Raw genomic sequence first — 14,846 nt, forward strand, 5'->3', positions numbered from 1 at the left:
TGCCAGTAATTAGAGACAAATAACAATAACACACAGAGGAGCCGTTGGGGCTAATGTTTTTTCTTTTGTGACTGGGAAGAGCATTCCTCGAACAAAGTGGAAGGACTCCAAACTTGTTCAGAATCACATTGGGTTCACGTTGGGTCTCTTTCACTATAACCCCAATTACATAATCAAATAATTACGGTAGCTACAGTTTGTTTTTATCACTCCACAATGGGATTCTTAGCTCTTGATTGACTGGCGCTAAATTGCGTCTTCACTGAATCACATTGCGCACGCTGTTGCACAGTACCGTACTGCATGTTTATAAAAGCTTTTTTGATGATTGAAAATAAATCTCTGTTTATTGATCGAATGCCATACATACACGTGAAAGCCACTATTAACTAGGGGTGTGCCCAAAAAATCGATTCATAAAAGAATCGAGATTCTCATTTATTAATGGAATCGAATCGATATTAATATCCAAAAATCGATTTTATTTAAATTAGAAATGAAGAAGAAGGGGAAAAGGAAGTTGTAGCCCACATGATGTTTTTGTGGAAAAAGGCACTTACAATACAAAATTACTAAATATATTAAAAAAAAAACAAAAAAAAAACAAACAAAAAAAAGACACTATAATGTCTCCATTTGTCATTTTGTCTTGCAAAGCAGACTGGAGTAGATCATGACAATGTCGTGTATATCTGTACATTGAAGCAAAAATCATTTGTCAATCAAATCATTTTGAAACGAAAATCGTTTGAATCGAGAATCGAAAATCGATTCTGAATCGAATCGTAGAGCCAAAAATCGTAATCGGATCAAATCGTGAGACAGTCAAAGATTCCCAGCCCTACGATTAACGTGCCACTGGACCTTTTACGTTTCAATGCTGCAGGAACTGATTTAGGCCGTGCTTCTCTGCCTTGAAGACACAAGACAATGATAAATAAATCAGAATTGAGATTGGGCACTCTGCACTCGGCCATATGGTCTGCGAAAGGAGCCGATCTACAGCACCCAGGACGATTAATACAACCTGACAAGAACCATATCAAACATTTACAGCCTTGTAAGTGATCCACTGCTGCGCGGTGAACTTTTTGATAGGCCACTTTGAAATTGCATGGTTTATAGTGAAAACCCTCACATCTCCTCATGTTTCAGAAAGTGGACTACATTAAAGAACATACTTCTTGAGATGCGTCCTAGTCAAACACATATCTAACGGTAATGATTACAATTAATCATTCTACTAGAAATCATGTTGAGTCCAATTGTTGTCATCGTGAGATTTGGGTCGTATCACTAGGGAACAAAAATATAAATGTGTTCTTTACAATGTAGAACTGAAACTGAACTGGTAGTCAAAGATGGCACAAGACGAGAAGGAGTTAATAGCTTTCTGTCTCGTCAGTGCCGGGACGAAAGAAACAGTAACCAGACCGGCTGACCTGCTGAGACATTCCCAATACGCCATCGTTCGTGCTGGGACACGATGCTCAGATGCTAACACTGTAATCTTGACCACAGCTGACAGTTTTTCCTGGATGTCCCACTTCAATCTGTTGCTTCCTTTCGGACTTCAGTGGCTCTCATCCAAGAGATCGTGAGGCTCTATCAATTCCCACATGGATGTGGTGTCCAATTGTTGGCAGCAGTTTGGAATTCTGCAATCCGATTGGGATCTTTCTCTTTGGCTATCTTCCCTGTCTGAAAATCAGACCAAAAGGTTCAACAAGGAATTCCAGGTTGGGTTGAGTATAGAGTAGAAAACTGTTTGGTGCCAAGCAGACCATTGGGATCCTGAGCCCAATTTCCATTTAGGGCACAAATTGGGGTTGCCCGAGAAGAATCTTCCCCCTTGGACTGAATCCTACAAAGTGCCATTGATGTTTGTAGGTTTCTTTCCCAAGGTGGTCTTAGTGGCTTTACTGTGCATGAATTGGATGATACACTTACCCTTCCATACCAGCCAATTAATGGACACTAATCTGCTTTACACATCATTCGTTTGTTACTTTGAACTGTCTTTAAGGCATGCAAACCAAAAGGTACTATTTTTAACTTCTTCTGCTCTACCGCATGAAGACATCAGTCCGTTCCCTATGCTTTTTTTATTTTTTAATTTTTTAAATGAACTAACTTTCCCCGAGAACGCATCACTAATCTGAGGAATATTCCTATGAGAGGGGATGAAATTGCACCTCCCTGGCACCTTCTCCTCTAGCAGTTTCCCCAGTTGAATCTGCATCAATTGTTAAGTAGTGATTAAGGGATCCTTTTCTCCATCTCTATTCAGGGAGGAAGACGAGAGTCTAGGGCTTAGTAACGTGTACTTCTCATCCCTTTCATGCTTCGCGGAAGTAATATCAAGAAGTGTGATAAAAGATATGGAGAAAGCAGATTGGTATGGAAACTGCAATAGGGAAAAAATAGGGTCTTCTGAATTTAATTGCAACAGCAAAGTCAATGTTTGGTGGAAAAAAACAATTCTAGTAGTTTGGATCTGACAAGTAACAAGTTAGTCTCTAGTTTTAAACTTCAAGTTTTAAGCAAGTTTCAATTTACTATGGCAAAATTTAACCAGGTTGAGTACCCACTAAATTTCACCTAAGTCAAGTTGTAAGTTAAGTTCTACAATCTTTGTCAGTCACAACCTAGACTGCAGACTGCCTGCTCAACACTCATAGGGGTCACGACGTGACTGTAGTTTGTCACCGTAACCAACATGGCTGGGGAAATGCTAACTTTCAATGCCGACTGGTACTTTGTCAGTTTTACCTCTTTGTACTTCTGATTCAGATTCTTGGTTTAGGTAAGTCCACTGACTACTGCTCCTGAGCTAGTAAGATTCTATCTATCTATCTATCTATCTATCTATCTATCTATCTATCTATCTATCTATCTATCTATCTATCTATCTATCGAGCTAGCTAGCTAGCTAGCTATCGAGCTATCTAGTAGTGTTCAGTAAACCATACAAGAAGGCAATCAATGCAGAAAGTGGTCGAAGTAGCTGACAGGAAGCTGCGTGATCCCATCTCTGTTTCACAACAGTAAACATAAAGGGATTAGTTGTCCGCATGGGAAGATGAAGCAGATTATGGGGAAGTCAGCCAACAGGGCCCGCCTGTTGATCTGGGTTTACTGTTGGACCTGGATTACACAAGGCTGGCGGATGCTTTCTGTGAATTTGAGTAGCCTTTCGAAGTCGACCTTCAGATGCCATTTGTTGCTATTCAGACAAAGCCAACTGACATTCATAGCTTGGGGTTTGCAGCCACACCGCTGTTTTGACAGAAGCTCCGATCCGCCTTGCTGGGCAGGGGGTGCTTGCTGTGGGTCATGCCCCTGCTGTTGGTGTCTGTTACAGCCTTCAGCAAGCGTCAGCGTGCCAACAGTGGTAAACATGCCAGGATCGAAAATTCTTTGTAAAAATCCTTTTTGAAATGTTACCTTTTTGGTTTAAAAGATATTTTTACATTTTTTGTCTATTCAAGAGTGTTTTGATGCAGCTTCTGACTAGGGTACCGTTTGTTACTACATTGATGTCAGCCTTTTATCCGGAGGCAAAATAACACCCCGATAGCAGCAAACACTCAGGTACAAACTCACATAACATTCCAGAATTGATGTTAAAAAAAATAATAATACAAAACTACGTGTAACATTTCCCTGTGGTATACAACTGTGACCTCAGCTTTCTTCAGACAGTGAACATTTATCCAAATGCTTTTTTATACATATCACCAATGTCAGGTCACCAAGCAATAAGCATAGTGAGTGATGACTAAACCAATGAGACCAGACTTGCTAGGGAGAGTCATCACCGGTGATGAGTCGATAAGAATCAGGCATCGCCAAGACCAAAGACAGCAAGACTTAGATGAAGTGATTCATTGGCTCACATCTGTTTGTATCCACATTGCTGAGAGCATTAAAAACTCATTCAGTTCTTACTTACAAGGACACTTTCCTCAGTCTATCACATCATTTGATCCATCTTCACCTCTCTCCTACTATAGAGCTAGAAATCGATATTTACAACACTTCAAGTTTTCATTCACGGTTATATTTGCTATCATTTATACACTTAACCCGTCCTCACAAAAAAAAAACAAAAAAAAACGAGCCCTGATGAGATATAGAGGTCACTCGCCAGCTTCCCATCCACAAACATCCTCGCTCTAGCTCGGAGTGGGAATTGGACTGACTATTCCCATCTTATTTGACCCCATCACTGTAGCTATAGCCCACAAGGCAAACACAATAGGCCACGATGACATTGAGCATCGATTTCAAGAATATTTTCCTCCATTATAGTCTCTCAAGGGGTAAATTCAATGGTGCAATGGACTCAGCCCCGGCTGCTTTTTGCTGCTTTCTTTGTGTGTGACAATCTTTAAAAATCTGTGAGTGTATGACTCCGCCCTCTGTATTCATCCGTCATCATGTCCTTTCTGCTCCTTGACATGCCAGATTCTTGACAGAGGGAGTAAGTCGGGTTAACTGTGGGGGGACACACATTCAACCCCATAGGCAAAGAGCTCAAGCAACAAAGAATTTCACTGTCATGTGCAGTCAACTCAAATTTAGAACGTGCGGCACTTTGGCTGGAAAAGTAAAATGATTGAATCTTCAGCAGAGACGAAAATATACGGAGATCTGAAAAGTCGTCAAATGCATTACAGCCACCCACTAACTTTTAGCAGGACAGCACCGACCTAAAGGAATAAGGAACCAGGAACGAGGCAAGGACGTAGTTTGGGCAGACGGACTCACTACAAATCAAACCACAACGTGTCATGGAAAATTACAGGGGAGTAAGTGGGGGACAGCCACCGAGTAAAGTGTGCCTCACGCTGTGCCCGCTCGTATCCTTCAGGATACTCAGTTAGCAGCTCATCTCACCAGGATGTGCAATGGAGCCTTGCATCCAAAATCATAAAACTCAACGATCACTTTTATTTATGAAGAACAACCTTATTCTTTAATAAAACTAAATCAGCTGTTAACGTGAAGGCTCAACTTTATTGATTGGCAGTAAAACAACTGACAAAGTAATTGTGTAACTTTACATACAGTAAAGAACACCCATCCTTTAAAGTGCATGAAGTTCTGCACCAATCTTGTCCCGACTTCAATTCCGCCTCATCTTTGTTGATAGAAACCATAGACAAAGCTAATGGGGTGGCTCAATGAAATTCCTTTCTTGCATAATGGTAAAGACAAAAATGGAAAATACATAAAAAAAAAATTTCAACGTTCTTGTCTTTATACAATCCTAATAATGGTAAAGACGTAATTGCTCTAAATTTTCACAAATTCACACTACAGTATTAGCTAATACTAACATGGAATTCATGCATGTCACCACAAACAAAATAACAACACCATCTATTTTGCTGTCTGCTATTGTATGAATGCAAAATTTTTTGAATTCTTGAGCTTTAAATCACAGGTGTACTGCAAAGACATAATGGCGCTCCCTCCTCATTATCGGTAAACACAGCTTCAGTGACAAAGAAGGACAATTTGTTATTTAGAGTTTTCTAAGAAAACATTTTGCAAATTGTGAAACTTCATTTAGGACACATAATGGTAACGACATTTTGGCATTAACTTTGAAAAATGTTACCTTAATTTGATCAAATTTTTTTAAAATAATTGCCATTAAATTAACTACTCATATTATTAATACAATAAACTGAAATTCAGTCTGTGACAGGAGTAACGTTAAAGGCCTAGTATGCCAGCAGCTTACGTGTGTGAATGAGTGAGTGAAGAAAAAAAAAAAAATCCACGTGTGCTTTCAAATTGCCGCGGGAGTGACGTCAAGCAGCCGACACGTTCGCCCGGCCCCTTTTGCGACACGCCCCCCCTCTCCCCCGCTCTGCGATTGGCTGGAGGGGTGTAAACACTGTCTTTCCACAGAAACGTCCCGCTATTTACAAAACAAACACAAAATGGCAAAATACAGGCTGGCGGCGTGGGGGTTTAGGACGAAATCACCACCAAAGATTAACATAAACCAGATGTGTAGACTGAGAGAAAGATAAAGTGTGTACATCCTGTATTTAAAAAGTGCATTTTCCTGAGTGAAACCGGCAGACTGCGCCTTTAAGCTACTCTAACTGCATTACTTTTTACTGTGAAGTGCAATTTAATTACTTTTTCAATCATAACACCATTCCTGTTTACACTTTACTAGTTTATGTATTATTCGTTTATTTATTAGTTCATTGAAGCTGTTCTAATCTCAACTGACCAGCATGATCTCGCCACTGCCTTTACAACCGCACCAAGCAATCATGGATATGCCACCCATTATTAGCTATTATATAAGATCATGCTAATCTGAGCATCCAACAAAACTCAATATGGCTTTGCTTAAGCTTTGGCTTTGAACGTGGCTATGGATCTTCACAGTTCAGTATATAAAATAGCCTACATTACAATTGGAAATTCAATATAGCTACAGACCAGTTTTCAGAACTAGGCAGATTCAAAAAAGATTTACACTGATGCAATATTGAGGCTTGTATGTCCACTGCAGGGTGTGTCGATGGGATGATAATAGCTGCATCAGCAATTTAGATATGGGACACGTTACCATGCCATGTGCTGAGATTGTACGTACAGTCGTAAAGTAAATCAGAATACTGCTTTATTATTTAAAAACGCCAAGTTTTGTAGTAGTCCCTCCACAATGTTTTACGGCAAAAACACAAAACTAATGCTTATTTCACCAAACTGGAGCAAACTCATTTGTGGCTTATTACTGGTGCCAAATTGTTGGCCAAATATTCAGCTGGTGATGTACCGTATGTTGTGAGAGGATGGCATGTTGCTGTTGTGCTTCGGCTTACTTGTTGTCGTCTTTCAAACAAAAATAAGCACAAATATTGACGTATGGTGGAGCTGCGTGCAGCGCACTGACTCACTCATCCCAGCTGTCACTCTTGTTGTCTGTCACATGCATGCTGACATCTTGAAGCTTTTGTGCCCAAACAACTCCTCTGCCTAAAGGGTGGCGGGATAGAATGAATGTCCAGTCATGCCGTGCACACAAATATCTAAGGAACACTTAGCAATGTTAGGCTCTGTTTACAATATGCTCCCGGCGGTCACGGTAGCCTTGTGTTCCCAAAATAGCGGGTCGCAGGATTTTGGACATTTTCCCCCCTCTGTATTCAAGTCTTGCTAAGTTATCTTACGGTTTGTCACGGATGGTGCTGCTGAGTTGTGGAGACTCAAAGGCACAAGGTTGACCATGGGCGCCAATACGTTCCACATTAGTAGTCACATTGTAACTAAAGTGAAATTCACAAAATTTGCAAATTATTTAAATCTTATTATTCACATTTTTTTTTAGGTTGTGCATTTTGTCGTTTAGTTGTAAACTAAAATCCTCAAAATGAATCCACGTTTGCTGAGCAAAGGATTTCATGTCCAGGTGAAGTGAGCCAATAAACTGTAGCGTCAAAGATTTCACGCCCGATATGAACAGCATCAGTTTTGTCAGACCTTAAGATGAAGAAAATTTTGTGTAATGCTCTCTTTGGTAGGAGCAAATCACTTTATGAAGAGAGGCCAGCTGGTTCAAGTTATTGAGTTCGGAGTTCCGAGAATTAGATCTCAGCATCATGGACGTAGTAGCATGGCATTTTATGAAAGCCGCTTAACAATTGACCCACAGGGAACATGTAGACTGAAAACAGAATCGACCCAAGGCCTCTATTGAAGGGGAACCAGGCCAGGAGGAAACCTGATTTTTAACAAAATGTATTTGTTAAGTAAGAATGAAAACAGTTTAACACCGGACCAGAAATGCACACCCAGTGATGCCATCGAGTGGGTAGGATTGATTGGCTAACCCTAACCCTCATATAACCTCATTCAAATGTTTTGTTTGAAGTGCACTTTGTAATTAAACAAAACACAACTTTTACATCGAGTTTTTTCACTTTTGCTTGTGGTACTTGTCACTCTCCTGTCTCACTGTGTCAAGCACTTCTTTCATTATTGTCTCTAGCTTGAGGCTAACCATGTCAGAAGTTGATGCAAATTTGCATAAAAAAATATTTTTCTGCTTCTAACTGCAGGTGTCTCACCCCAGAGCAAAGGAAGCAACAATTGACTGCCAACAACATTCCTGTTTACTGCTGGCTGCTACGCGTTCACAGCACCCGAACGCGACAGGTAGGAGGTGATCGTTAAAATGGAACTGTAGGCTAGGTGTGGCAAAAATATGAACTAGGGCCCAAGAGCAAGGCTTTGTGCTCTTCCCGGTATAATCACATGAAATTAGAGTAGAAGAAGAATGGTATGTAAAGTTAAAAAAAAAAAAAAAAATCTAAATACTTTTCTACAGTAGGACTGACTCGAATGGAGATGCAAATTGACGGCTAGGAATGATTGAATGGCAATGCGCGTGACATATGTGGGTAGCGTACAGCGTCATGTGACATATGCTCTTTGAGACCCAAAGTTTTAGCTAGCTAATTAGCATTATATAAAACTGTTGGGCAATCAGTCAATAAAGGCGATAGTGTATTAATGCCCTTGGCATTGCTTCGCTATTGGCCTCTGACGATGTCCTAGCACGGAGTTTGCAAACTTGGATGCTGGACGTACTGGAGAGCCGGAACTTCACCAAGGTAAGCTTAGCGCTAGCTAGCGGCTACGACAGACACAGGATTAAAACTAAAGCGAAAAATCACCCTGGGGTCTGCTATTGGCTAGTGTACAGCAATTAAGGGATCCTGGTGGTTTGAATAAGATATAAGTTAAACGAAGAATCTTTCTGTAGGTTGACACAGCTGTGTTAGGCTAGCGCATTGGTAGCATATGTAAATGCCAATATATTTTCAAAAAAGTGGATATGAGGCTTTGTCATGTTTTGGTTTTGTGGGGGGTGGGATTTTGTTTTCTTTTGGTGTTTTTGGTTGTTTGTCATGTATTCCTTGTCTCTTCCCTTGTCCCGTTATGTCTAACCACGTCCACCTGAGTGTGTCTTCTCTTCCCACTGTGTTGACCAATCAGCTCTCCAAGCCTCTTGTATCTTGCCCAGGTGTCTGTTGTTTTCTCATATGTGTATTTAGTTAACCTGCTTCCTTTCACTTCTTGTTGAGTCATTGTTACTGTTACTGTCTAGTCATCCCATGTTGCCTTCCATGCCATGTCTTGTTTCCCTCCTGTTTTTGTTGCTTTAGTCTATTTGTTAGCTCTTGTTAATTTTGTTATTTTCCACAGAGTACCTTGTTTGCCTTTTTGTAATTAAACCCCCCCTTTTTTTTTTTTTTTTACTTGCATCACTGCCTTGCCCTGTTTTTGTTGCTCCCTGTATTTGGGTCCTGCCTCCAACACCCCCCAAACTTGACAGGCTTGGTGAAGCGCTTTGGTCAACATTCCTTTTTTTGGACTATGCGTTTTTCCAGCAAAAGTACAATTAGTAACCTATTTGGATGGATTTGGAGGTTAGATGCGAACCTGCATTTGGTTTACGAGTACATGGAGGATCTACAGTATATTTAGTAATTGGCCAGAATTTCACTGTTGCAACAAATTACTTGCCCATACTGTATTTCTCACACTTGGAGCAAACACTTTAAATGTATTTATATAATTAACATATTTCACCACACATTCACACGATTACTCACACATGAGTTGAGGTACAGTTGTACAACTCTCCACCCACATTTACAAACGTGATTATAACTGTGAGGGGTAATAAGTGCCACCTACAGCTTCAAAAAGTTTCTGGGTAGAGAGAAGAAAAGAAGGTGGTTGCTTCCTGCAGTCTTCCGCACCAAATATGAAAATTGGTACTTGCGTTCGGTCGGTGGAAATTTCCTCAGCAGTGGAATCACCAATTGCCATGCATCTTTGTCTCAAGACTTCCAGACATCACGACATTTCGTGCTTGTCTACAGCGTCCTGTTTCTGCATTTTTTTGGGCCTTTGTGTGGACCTTGTGCTCCTTGAGGGAATATGTTGCTTCTTGCACTTTTAGCCTACTCAGCATTCCGATGTTTGTATCAGTCTCCTAGTTAAACAGTCAAGAAAGCCACGGCGCTAACAAGCATCAGCAGTGACTAGCTGCCAACCAGTAGAGGCTTAACGCACAGGACAGACTAGAAAGAGGAAGATGATTAAAGTTGTATTCAAGTAACACCTCTCAGGCCTTCTACTCGTTTGAGTGGAGGGAGCGAGAGGCAAAGGGGAAAGCAAACATAATGAGAAATCATGTCAGATGGAAGCGGTGAAAACCATGCAGACGGCGGGCACGTGGATGCAAGCCGCCAAGAGAGTTCAGTTGTACTGTAAAGTAAATCTTGTTTCTGTCGGGTGTTCAACCTGGGATTCGTTCAAATGTGACATATGAAGTACAGGCCAAAAGTTTGGTCACTTCTCATGAAATACATTTGTTTTATTTTCTTGACTATGTACATTGTAAGTTCTCACTGAAGGCATCAAAACTGTGACGACAGCTATGACAACTAACAAACAGGTGGAGTTATGTACTTAACAAAAAAAAAAGAAAAGGTGACAATAATAAAATAAATACATAAATAAATAGCCACCCTTTTCTCTACTTTTTTTGCACATTCTTGGCATTTTCTCGATAAGCTTCAAAAGGTAGTCAGCTGAAAGGGTTTTCCAACAGTCTTGTGTCTGCGGATGCAGAGACCACACTAATCCATTATTTACTGTATACAACTATTTTACTTTAAAATTTAATACATTCTTGGAGTTTAACCGTCTCTAAATGTTTAAAGCCCATCATGAAAGTTTTAGAGTTAATACACAAATTAAATTTATTTAAAAAAAAAAAAAAAAAAAAGGGAACATGAGTATAAATTAAGAAGAATCGATATTTTCTCCAAAACAAAATGTAGAACAAAACAAAAAGAACGATGTATTTCAACTCAAGGTGTCAGTTCATGGAACAATCTGGATTGTCAAACAAAATCATCTCAGTCTATCTGCATCTTTAAAAACTTGACAAAAGCCAAATTACTGGAAAAATACATATACCACAAGGACACGCTGCTTTTCATTATTATATAAAATTGTTTTATTGAAAGCGTCTTGACCGGCGCTCGCTGTCATTTATTTCGTGTTGATTATTTTTGTTGTTGTTGTTGATTAGGGGCAGATAACATAAATTTTACTTCTTTCTGTCCCTTTTCATTTTTTTTCTTTTTTTTTTAATGAATAAAATAAATAGAATTGAATGCCAAGAGTATGCAAAAAATTAATCAGAGCAAAGAATGGCTAATTTGAAGAATCCATCCATCCATGCATCAATTTTCTTGACCGCTTTTTCCTCACAAGGGTCGCGGGGGGTGCTGGCACCTATCTCAGCTGGCTCTGGGCAGTGGGCAGGGGACACCCTGGACTAATTTGAAGAATCTATAATATAAAACATGTTTTCAGTTATTTCACCTTTTTAAAGAAACTCGAGTGAGAATCATGAGAATAAAGCAAATAGCATTGAATATTAAAGTATGTCCAAATTTATAGCTTGTACTGTATTTCCCTCGATGAAATAGTGACACTATTATTTATCCATTTTAAGAGTCATATGTACTTACCAAAAATGTAAACACTTTGGTTTTATCAGTCTCAATGATAAAATCACCAGTTGTCACTGGTTGCCAAATGGTGGCCGCAGGATGTACGCAGCCGCAGCATGGATGGAACGCGGCCACATGATTTGCATCCCCACAGCAGGGTGAGAGGGCAGGTGCCAAAAATATAAACATAACACTTTTTTTTTTTTTTTTTTAAATCATCTGTCGATTAGTGAACATGCTTCTCATCGCCAAGTGCTTCTCCTTCCTGAGCACGGGTGGATGCGCATCCACAGCAGGATCTGAGGGCGAGCTCCAGATGTGCGCTGCCGCCGAAACATCTGATGGTGGCCGCTGATCGTGCTCCGCCAGAGTATTAACAGGTGGCTGGCGTGGCAGCGGGTTAATGACACAGGCAGAAACGGAGCCTTGAGCAGTCGCTAAACTGGAACCGGGACCTTGATGCGCTGCTCGGCCACCTTGAGCCGTTTGCAAACTGCCGCTTTGGGCTCCCTTGTTACATAAATCGAGGTCGTAATGTTAAAAATTGGAATAATCTGTGTATGGGGGGCAAGATAATATGTAAGGAGGAATTGAAAATCTGTATGATGAAACACTGGAGGCTGGAGGACACCGGTGAGAGTGACAGAGAGGGAGGAAAAAGGCGTTACCGGCAGGATAATGGCGATGATGAGCAGGCAGACGCAGTGTCGTCTTGGTGAGCTCTAGATTTGCACAGGTGGACCCAAGCTCGAAATGAATACAGTGCAAAATATAATCCTGGCTGACACAAAACCACTTTTGAAAATGGCAAATGGTTATAATTAGTGTTGTTCCGATACCGTTTTTTTTGGATACCGATACCCAGCTTTGCAGTATTGGCCGATACCGATACCATACCAATACTTAAGGTTTTTTTTCCTCAACATGAAAACGCTGTCCTGCCATTGGTTTAGAGCATTCAAGGGCCAATAGGATATCTTAGATCGGCATGCAGTGAACATGTCATATATGAGTGAATGTTGTGCACGAGCAAGACACAAGATGCTGCATCCAAAATCCTATATTAGCGTTGGAATTAATGGTATCGGCATGTTATTTGTGAGTAGTCACCGATACCGATACCACTGTTTTTATGCAGTATCGGCACCTCTGCCGATACCAGTATCGGTATCGGAACAACACTAGTTATAATCAAGTCAGCCTGCTGCAAGGTGTGAAACACAAGTGACACAAATAATAAAGCAAATTAAAAAAAAAAAAAAAAAGCCTTACAAATGTCACTTGTTTGAATTTTAATAAAGACGCCACTGTGGACACATTTACCATTTACACAATATCCATAAAACAAATGTTTGCAATTAGAGCTTCAGTTATCCATTAGCAACACTGTAGACATCCCAGCAATTAAAACCTGTGACACTGAGGAACGTGGAAAATATTCCCACCCACAGCATTAAGGGAATAACATAAAACACAAAATGGAGGAGGCGGGGATGTTTCATAGGAATCTTTCAAAGAGCTCCTCAAGTCTGATCCTTGTTGTTTCTGCCTGAAGAGATTTAATTCCACACTTTTCAGAGAGTTCATTAGAAGCAAGGAAAAACCTTGGTCTTTCAAACCCAAAGCTTGAAGTAGCGCCGACGTACATTAAAAGTTCATGACTCGGCTTTGAACTTTGTTTTATATAAAGATGAGGGAAATTTTGGGGTTCAACTCTTGCGCAAAACTAAAATTTGCTGAAATTCAGTTAAGTTTTGTCTTAACTTGTCGATTAACTTCATAAGAGAATGTAGTTCATTTATTGAGATGCTTTTAAGAGTAACATTATATTGGAACAATAATTTGCTTTAAATAAATTGACAGCAACAATTTTGGTTTCCAAAAATGGTCTCTCTTCCTCCTCTCCCTATTCTCTTTTGTTCTCTAATGTTTCTCCCTCTTAAAATGTCTGGACTCAAGCCACTGCACAATAGTATAGTTTTAATGCAGGCTTGGCTCTCATCTATTGTTTTGCACTGAGGAACAGTTTATTTGTGTACAATCCCTCTGTGGACAAGCATAGTTTCTCTGTAATGCAACAGTAGTAAAAAAAATTTAGAAGCAATGTTGCCACAAAAAAAACAAAATACTGTGCTTTCCTACAGCCTTCTAAAAAGAAATCAAGACTTCAATGCTCGATCTAAGGGGTCAAACTCAAGGCCCGGGGGCCAGATCTGATCCACCACATCGCTCATGTATCAACTTCCTGTATCTTGCGAAAATACCAAAATTGCAAATTGTCTTCACTTTTAAAAACAGTGAAATAGTCGGCGAGCTGGCGGACTCAGTAACAGGGTTAGGTGTCACTAGTACTCTGGCGTGACGACCGGGGCCTCTCCCCACCGGGCTCGGTGTTCTGGTGTTCCGCCTTCTCCCCTGGTGCTTCCTCCTCTGCTTCCCCCCTCCCGCCGCTGTGCAAATCTCGCGCGGCTGGAGGTGGGGTGGGCACATCTTCCCTCTCTGCGCTGCTGCCCGGTGCCGGTTTCCGGGGGGGTTCTCGCGGGGGGCCGGGTTCGCGGGGGGGGGTGGCGGCCGTCGGGGGGGGGGCGGCTTGTTTGGAGGGGGGGTGGAGGTATGGGTGGGTGGGGGGTTGGGTGCTGGGGGTCGGGGTGTGTTCGGGGGTTTGGGGGTCGGGGGTGGTGGGGCCTGGGTCGTGGTGGATGGCGGGTTTGGGTGGGGTGCGGGGGGGTCGTGGGGGGATGGGGGCTGGGGACCGGTGGGGCGCTGTGGGGGCCCGCTGGGCCTCGTTCTGCGGCCTTGGGCTCGGGGGTGTGGGCCGGGGCTGGGGCGGGGGTGTTCCGGGTGTCTGGGTCGGCTCGCCGACTGGTGTCCGCTCGGGTGGCTTGGGGGTGGCCTTGGTGCTGCCGCGGCCTGGGGATTCCGGGGGGGGGGGGGGGGGGGGGGGAGTGCTCGCTTTGCTGGACCGCGGTTGACGGCTTCTTTCTTTGGTGGTGGTCCTTATGCATGCCAGATCCGTCGCACCAGCATCTACTGAAACTCAACAGAAGTACCCTCTCCCTCCCACAGCCCCTTGAATCAGTTGGTGCTGGTGTCTGTGGTTCTCACTTTGCTTTATCTATCCTTCCCTCCTTCCTCTCTTTAGTTTTTCCTCTGGTCACTTGAGATCTTAATTTATTAGAAGTATGAGGTTTCTGGGGTTGGCATAAGACTCTGGTTTTGTAACCACGCAGGAGGGGTCTTGTTGGTGCTGGACTTCACCTTGATGGATTG

This window comes from Festucalex cinctus, chromosome 9 (genome assembly GCF_051991245.1).
Source record: "Festucalex cinctus isolate MCC-2025b chromosome 9, RoL_Fcin_1.0, whole genome shotgun sequence".
Taxonomy (NCBI): domain Eukaryota; kingdom Metazoa; phylum Chordata; class Actinopteri; order Syngnathiformes; family Syngnathidae; genus Festucalex; species Festucalex cinctus.